An 8056-nucleotide genomic window follows, 5' to 3' on the forward strand; every position below is an offset into this window, starting at 1 on the left:
TTTCACGTTACCTGATTTATCAAAAAACACAAACATCTCTGTGCTGTTCTGATGAGGTGAGCCTGTTTGCGCTGCAAATTGGACGGTCGACGAAGAAGGTGCTGTCAGAATGAAATTGATTTTTTATAAATATTTTACTTGAACTAATCTTATAATTCAATAACTGATGGTCTTATTGCTTCCTATAGTTTACTGCTGTTTACTACTGGAAGATATGGGCTATGTAAAAAAGAAGAGTCATTGTAGGTTGAACCAGATGTTTGAATTACTATTTAAAGCCACACATAAAAGAGGAAAACTCGCCGGTGGGAAGGACAGTAATAAATCTTAGTAACACTGAACAGCTGGACAAACTTTGGACTGCGTCACAAGTACATAAATAGATGTGAGAGTTTAAAACTGCCTTTGAAAAGTGTAACTGTTCCAACAAAACTCATGCAGTATAATTCAGACAAGGTGAGAGTTCAGAGAATAAAATATCATCAGGCTTGTTTGCATCTCCAGCCTCAAAGTTTGTCCTTGAGAAGCAGCTCATTGGGTTGTGTGTGCCTGAGGGAGCTGCTAAAACAAGCAAACACTTTGGCCAGTCCTTTATGCCATCTAACAGAGCAGACAACACATTAGTGAGGCAAGAGATGGAAACTGACGAGGTAGGCAGGTGGTGCTCTGTGTGTGTGTGAGAGACATTCAGCTTATTTAATCCCTCCATCACTACTCATTAACCTACAGCACAGGAGGGCTGGTTAGTGTATGCAACATGACACTGATCACACATGCTGGGCTAATAGTTCTGTGTTTTCTGTTTTGGTTGTTTTTATTCCTGCACAGCTGAACAGATTAGGCACCGCACTGTGACTGTAATGCAATATAACCTTTTAATGCTGTGTGTCACTTTCTTTTGCTTTATCACACACGTGAAGACAGAGAGAGAGAATCACTCGCACACCCACATGGACACATGGAGTGTTTTCAGTCTCAATTTTAGCACAGGTGGTAGACAGGGAACACCCAAGCCTCTAACATTAAACCAGCTAACATCTTTATCTGCTGCACTACCCCCTTGTATCAACTCATTCTTCCCTCAGGTCACTGTTATTTTTTTAATCTCTCACACACACACACCTGCAGCTGTCCACCATCCGTCTCACAAACGCCGCAGTGCTAACACAGACATGCACACATGCATGAGAAAACACAATGAATACCACAGCCCTGCTGGTACTAATAGCAAGCTTCAGTCTGGCGGATTAAGACTTTAATCCTTCACAGGCAAGCAGGGTTGAGATGAGATCGCTGCAGCCAGCATCCAGGGGTCTGATCAGCAACGGCATGAGGTGCGTGCAGGAGAGAAGCAATGAGTCACTGGGCTATTTCAAAAATAAATAAATAAATGTTTGAACAGATGCTTTCACACTGATGGCTACCTGGAGGTCCCACACGATGGAGTTGTCAAACTTTTCCACCCTAAAAGCTGTCTCTGTTCTCTGTCTCTGCTCTGATTTTACAGTCTTTCTTCTCTTTCTTCTCTCGGTGATTCTCCAACCAACTTCCCCCGCTGATATTTGTTTGATCTCAGTTCTACCGAGTTTTGATCAGGTTAACTGAAGGTGGGAAAAGACAGAATGCCTCTATGCACACAGGATAAAGACCAGTGAGGGGGGGGCTAAGAGAACTGAGAGTAAAAATAGTCTCAAAATGATTAAATAAAGGAGAAGCATGAAGGAAGCCATTTGGTGGAGATGTCATCTGAATTTCAGGAGCGGGGCCACTTCTCCTTCACGCCCCCTCTGGCCTCAGCCTATAAATCGCAACCTCGCGTTACGATTTGGCGGCAGCGTATTCTGCCAGTACCTCATTCAGTTTGCTTCTCAGGCAGCTGCTCGCCTTCGGCAATTTAACCAAGACACCTTCCGGGGCAGTCCCGATCAGGAAATCTACTGCCATCTTCGCCGCCCGTCTTCTCTCTCCTGCAAGTTGTGTGGCGCCCTGTCATGTCCCACTTCCACCTGCATAGTCTCAGCCCAAAACGATTCAGCCCTCATGCCGTCCCTCTGTTCTCTCCCGCTTGACCCCAGCTCCCGTACCAGAACCTGTAAGCCCACAATCTCCACCCCAGCATGCCTTCGCCTCACGGTTCAGACAGGCGGGGCAGGCCCATCACGCACCTCGGAGGCCGCACCATTTGCCACGACTTCTACGAGTCCAGCTGTTCCTTGCCTCAATGCTGCTATATTCACTGCTGCTCCTTTTGTGGCGGCGGCCATTCCCGCCCCGAATGCCCCCTCAACCCCACCAGCCTCCCCCCCCATCCACATTCCAGCACTAGAAGTTGCCTCATTTAAAAAATAAATAAATAGGTGCTTCACCCCTTGATGGCTCCCAGTCATACCCCCTCCCACGTCACCACCAGCTCACGGATTATCCTCTCCGAGGTCAGTCTTCTCCGAACTCAGCGCTCCTTAGTCGGAAGAGAAAACGCGGGACCTTTAACATCCCCGGAGTTCCTCGGGATAACCCTCGACACTGAACGTTTCCAGGCTGTCCTGCCCATCAAAAAGCTCAATCGCATCACCCTTGTCCTCCAAAACTTCCTCCTCGCTCTCTCTTGCTTCAAACAACGGCTGCTCTTCCCGTTGGGACGCTTAAACTTAACCCTCACTTGCTTTCACCCGCTACATCCAAACCAAAGCCACTCCTCGACTCCGCCATGCTGCATAGCTCTCCCAGGGCCGAATCGCGTCTCTGGCAACTTCTGCTCGTTAACTAGAACGGCATCGCCTTCTTCTCCAACGATCAGCTGCCCCACCCCGACGACGTCCTGCTCTTCACAGATGCCGCCCCTTCTGCCGGCTTTGGGGGCTACTACGGCCGAAGACATTCAGAGCCTTGGCGCCCTACGCAGAGGCAGCTCCGACCCCAGGTCCTCCATTTTCAGCCACGTCTTTCGAGATCTAAACCCCAGCATCGCAGAACTCATCAGCATCTCCCAGAGAGCGATCATAAAATAGCCTTGCAGCAAGCACATTGTTCTCCTATTGGACCGCTCGGAACACGTTCTATTCATCACATCACAACTTCAACCTGCCCTTTCCGTCACTTGACATCGCAACAGTATCCAGCTTCATATCTCATGAGCATCAAAATTCCCTCCATAAAGACGTACTTCAGCGGCATCAATCCCAACTTCAGATCTACAACATCGCTGCATCTCTACCCTCCAGCTGAAGCATAGCAATTACTTCCTGGCGTGCACACTGGAGGCCACGTTCCTACTCGCCTTCTTTGGCGTACGCTGTTCCGAATTTTAACTCCTCATCCTCAAAGTTCCATCCGACTCTTCACCCATGCATGAGTGTCATCCACCCAGCCTCCGAAGACCGCTTTATTTTCATCCTCAAACGAAGCAAACCAATCAATCGGGCAGCACCACGCCTACATACAACTTCAAAATAAGACCCTCCGAATCACTAACCCTTTACCTCGACCTCAGAAAATCTCAGCACACCTTACCTTCAGATCCTCTGTTCATCACCGAATCTGGCCACGCCCCAATCAGGACATGGCTCCTCTCAAACTTTCGCCAAGCGCCCTCGTCTTCCGGGATTCCTCCAAATCACTTCCCTGGCCTTCCCTTCCTCACCGGCGTTGCGACTTCTGCCTCCCGCAAAGGAATCCCTGACCACTTAATCGAGCTCCTGGGTCGATGGTCATCACAAGCCTACCTGGTATACATTCGCAACATTCTCCAAAACCTCTGTTATGCCCAGTCTTTCCTCCTGCAGGGGATGCCGTCTTTGGGGGTTCTGCCCGGCCCGAGAGCCATTGCCAGTCCCCTTGAAGGCCTTCCCCAAACAGCAGCACTAATCACACTTCCTCATCCCTCGTTGCTCATCGTTGCCAAGGGAGTGGTCCCTGCTAGTGAAATTCAGAAAACAGAGGTAAAGCACTGACAATGCAAAATATGTTTGCAAGAGGGCAAGGAAAGGACCGGCTGATGAAACCTATGGCTGATGTAGGTAGACAGCATTTACATAAGGTCCATTTCAATTAGTGTCTCTAACATCTGAGTTTGTGTGATACAAAGATAATCTTGTTGGTTTCTTTTCCTATGAATTAAACATATACGCAGCGTTTGATCCACCATGTTTTGCCTGAAACTGTCACTGTGGACCAAAAATTTAAGAGCAAAAACAAATCCTTTGGTTTGCACTTGTCTTGTACACTCTCAGGCAAAAAGAAAAAGAAACCACAACAAAGAAAAAATAACAAGCAGGCTCGTGTATATTTGAAGATGGAGACATGAGGAATCACAGCAACAGCAGAACACTCTTTAACAGCGTTTAGGCCCATTGACCTTATTAGCTCTGACATTGCACCACGCGTGGTTTGCAGCTTGTAAGACTATTGGTGTCCGACCCACAACAAGAAAACATGTGATTTTATTCTTATAGCCTTTTAACATTGTTGGTCTTTAATTGTAATATTTGAGAGCAGCAATAACATATTTATTTCACACAGTGTTTTATCAAAGAACCTCCAAACATCCCAGAGCACAACTGACAGATGACATTATTTTTGGCATAAAAACCAAGGTGTATCAACAACATGCATGTTTGTTCGTGTAATTCTTGTTTATATATTAAACACACACACAGACACACACACACAGAGTGGGTGGAGAAGAGCTGTGTTTCATAGAGTCAGAGTGCTCGAAAGAAAAAAACATGACATTAGATGAAATCCCCGATTTCAGGGTCTGGTCATCGTTGTCTTTAGATTAGATTAAGCTGGACTCATCATTAATACTGTAATCATTACTAACTTCAGCCTCGTTAATAATAAGTGAAGGCGGATTCGCAGAATTCAAATGCATATTCCTAATGTAAAAATATTCAGACCTGCACACCCTCCAGTGGGCGAAATCACTCGAAATGAGCCAGCGTTGTGTTCGCTTCTCGGGATCATTTATATTCAAAACAGGTTCATAGCTTATCAACAAGGCTCCCTACTGACTTCCAAATCCTATTCAGCATAAAAGAAAATCCTATACAGCGGACCGCGTGGTAGGCAAAGCTCACCGCTGTCTCTGTTTTCGCCGTGTGTCCATCCCTGACATTAATTTAAATTTCTTCTTTTCATCTCACTTCAATCACATCCAGTTAAAGATTCCAGTTTGGTCTGTCTTCTTCTGGATCCAGCCCACATCACTAATTTACTTTTAAGTAATTAAAGTCAGCATTGGAGGAATATTAAGGTAGGTCAAGTAGTTAATATTCAGGTTAACTGCAGGGCCCTCTGAGGGGCTTATTTCAATTACAATCACTAAGCAAAGTTGAAAGGGCACTTTGTTACTCTGCCAACTTTTGAATGAATTTTGGTAGTAGTAGTTTTTGCGTAATCAGCACTGACCTCGCCAAGGTGAGAGCCTGAGGATTTAAAATAAGCAACCCATCGGAAACCTCCACCCTCATCTTTTCTTCCCTTCTTTTCACAGGGAAGCTATCTTTAAAAAGACTGCTCCAAAACTATCAAGCAACCACTGGAAAAACACTCAACACTCAATTTGTGTCTCAGCTGCTGGCTGAAAGCTTTGCTTCTGCATATTGTAAGAGCCCAGAGATGCAAGAAGCTGCCATCACCCAAAAGAGGAGATGTAAAAATGCAGAGATGTTGCTGTTCTTGGCCCAGAGAGATGAATGATCTCATTCTGGAGCGATTTCTCAGCTAAAAAAGGCAAAGCTTTGAAATTACTTTTGACCTGTTCCTCAATCTTGGCTCATATATTCCCACTGCTACATTCCAGATTTTAGAGATGATAACAAATCAAGTAAAAGCACTCGGGGAGTCTAGTTTTTATGTCCTTAATGACGGTGTAACCTGCAAAATAAATAATTGCCACATAAAGTTTGCAAGAGTTATCTGAGAGAAGTTACTGAGGTGTAGCCTGTTTCATCAGAGCTTTGGTCAGAGGTCGCCAGCGGTGTTTTTCCACCCCCCATGAGTTCATCCCTGAAGTTTCCTTTCTAAAAGGTAACCAACGAAACAGTATCTGGATGGTTGGAAACACAGCGACTCTCATTACACTCTCAAGCTTTTACGTGGGTATTCTTCCCTCTTATATCTTGTTACAGGAAACACAATACACAGTAACCTGGGATCAAAACAGAGCTCTTAATACAGTGATAGCATCTCTGGCATGAAGAAGAAGAACCTAATCTAGCCAGGTTATTACCTGGCTAATTAATTATGTTAATTAAATAGATACTGATTCTTTGAGAGATGGGGTTAGTTGGTTTCACAACTCATGTCGTGCCTTTAACATTCCCACACATTAGATTCTTTCTGTGTTCATCAGTATTATGAAGTTGCTACTTGAGGAGTATGAAGAAGCAAGAAAGCTTCTCAATGTACGCATGCACACGCACACACACACACACACACACACACACACACACACACACACACACACACACACACACACACACACAAATAGTAGAAAACATGGGCTTCTTGCTAGTTTCTTGCTTCATTTCTGAGGTCAGCGTGACTCTTGAATGGATTTTCAAACTCTGGCAGTGGTGCACGGATTCACACATCCCTGAAAATAAATCCACACATGGCTGCAGGGATCGGATGCTCGTGCAAAAGTTACTTTTCATGTTCCTTGTTTCTTGCTTCAGCCTATAACACCATTACATATTACATATTCTGAGGACATCATACCCGACAGCGTGGGCATAATTGTCATGCACCAATCTGCATATCTCTGACGTCATTATGCAGCTACTATTCATGATTTAATAAAGTGGAAGAAAAAATATGGATGTCAAATGAATTCATATCAAGCTGAACTATACAGAATAGACTCAATAAACATAAAACTGTGCAAAAGTCTTGAGCCACCCCTTCCCTCTGTCAGGGAGTCAGACTTTAGTGGTCATCAGCAAAAGTTCTCACAGTTTTCTGAAGGTCTTCCATTGTTTTCATTTAGACACCTAAAGGCAACTAACTCAGAGAACAAACCAGTGTTGTGTCTACAAAAAGCAGACAACTTTTTAAACAACTACAGGAAATAAAGTGTTCATTTTAAAATATTGTATGTAAATAATTTTGTTTGACATTGTGACTCAAGCACCATGAACAGAGAGTCTAGTTAAACAACCTGAAGAAGAGGTTTCTTTGACAAACAGCTGCTGTCATGGTTCTGGGTCCTTTTGATGCAGCATTTTCAGTCTCTGGTGCTTTGGTGACATTTTTTATTATGTTTATTAACTCGCTGGGCCCACGCTCTCATTTTAGGTTTGGTTAGGTTTTTAGTGGTAAAGGTGAAGGGCTTGGTCATGCATTGAGCTGCGGTTTGGGGAAGGCCTCGAAGGGGACTGGTGGCGGTTCCCGGGCCTGGCAGATCCTCGTGTACGAAATAGAAGTGAAGAAGTTAAAGAACTGAAAAGGCGAGGGAGAGTGGGGCACGTGAACGCGAATGAACAGCTTGTAGAACTGCGGGAACATGTATAGATGAGAACTGGAAGGAGTGCGTTTGGAGGCGTGGCCCCGCTCCTGAAACTGCGATAAACATACAATTCTTGGTTACAATCCTGTTACATTTAGTTTCCAATTAAATCATCTCCAATTATTTAAGGCTCATGTAGTTAGTCCTGAGTTTCTTCCATGTTAGTTTCTTATACATTTAGGTTCCCGTTGTGTCTTTGTCCTCTGTGTCCCCTCCGTGTGTCTGAGTTTGTGTGGGTCTTTGTGTCTTGTTTCCCTTCCATGTGTTCATTCCCATGTTTCCCCAGCCCATCATGTCTACCTCCTGCGCTCCCTTTTTTCCTTCTTTTTCTTGTTCTGTTGTATATTCCTGTGCCATGTTGGGAGTTTGTGTCTTTATGTTCCTGTTTTATTTTGACAGTCTTGTGGTTCATGTTCAGTGTGTTTAGTTTTTCTTCCTCTGTCTCGTTTTGTTCATTTGTCTCAGCTGTGTTTCCCATGTGTTTCCTGTTCCCTCGTCATTGTATTGTGTATTTAAGCCTGTTTCCCTCAGCCCACTGTCGCGTTC

The sequence above is a fragment of the Astatotilapia calliptera genome, chromosome 7 (assembly GCF_900246225.1).
Source record: "Astatotilapia calliptera chromosome 7, fAstCal1.2, whole genome shotgun sequence".
Taxonomy (NCBI): domain Eukaryota; kingdom Metazoa; phylum Chordata; class Actinopteri; order Cichliformes; family Cichlidae; genus Astatotilapia; species Astatotilapia calliptera.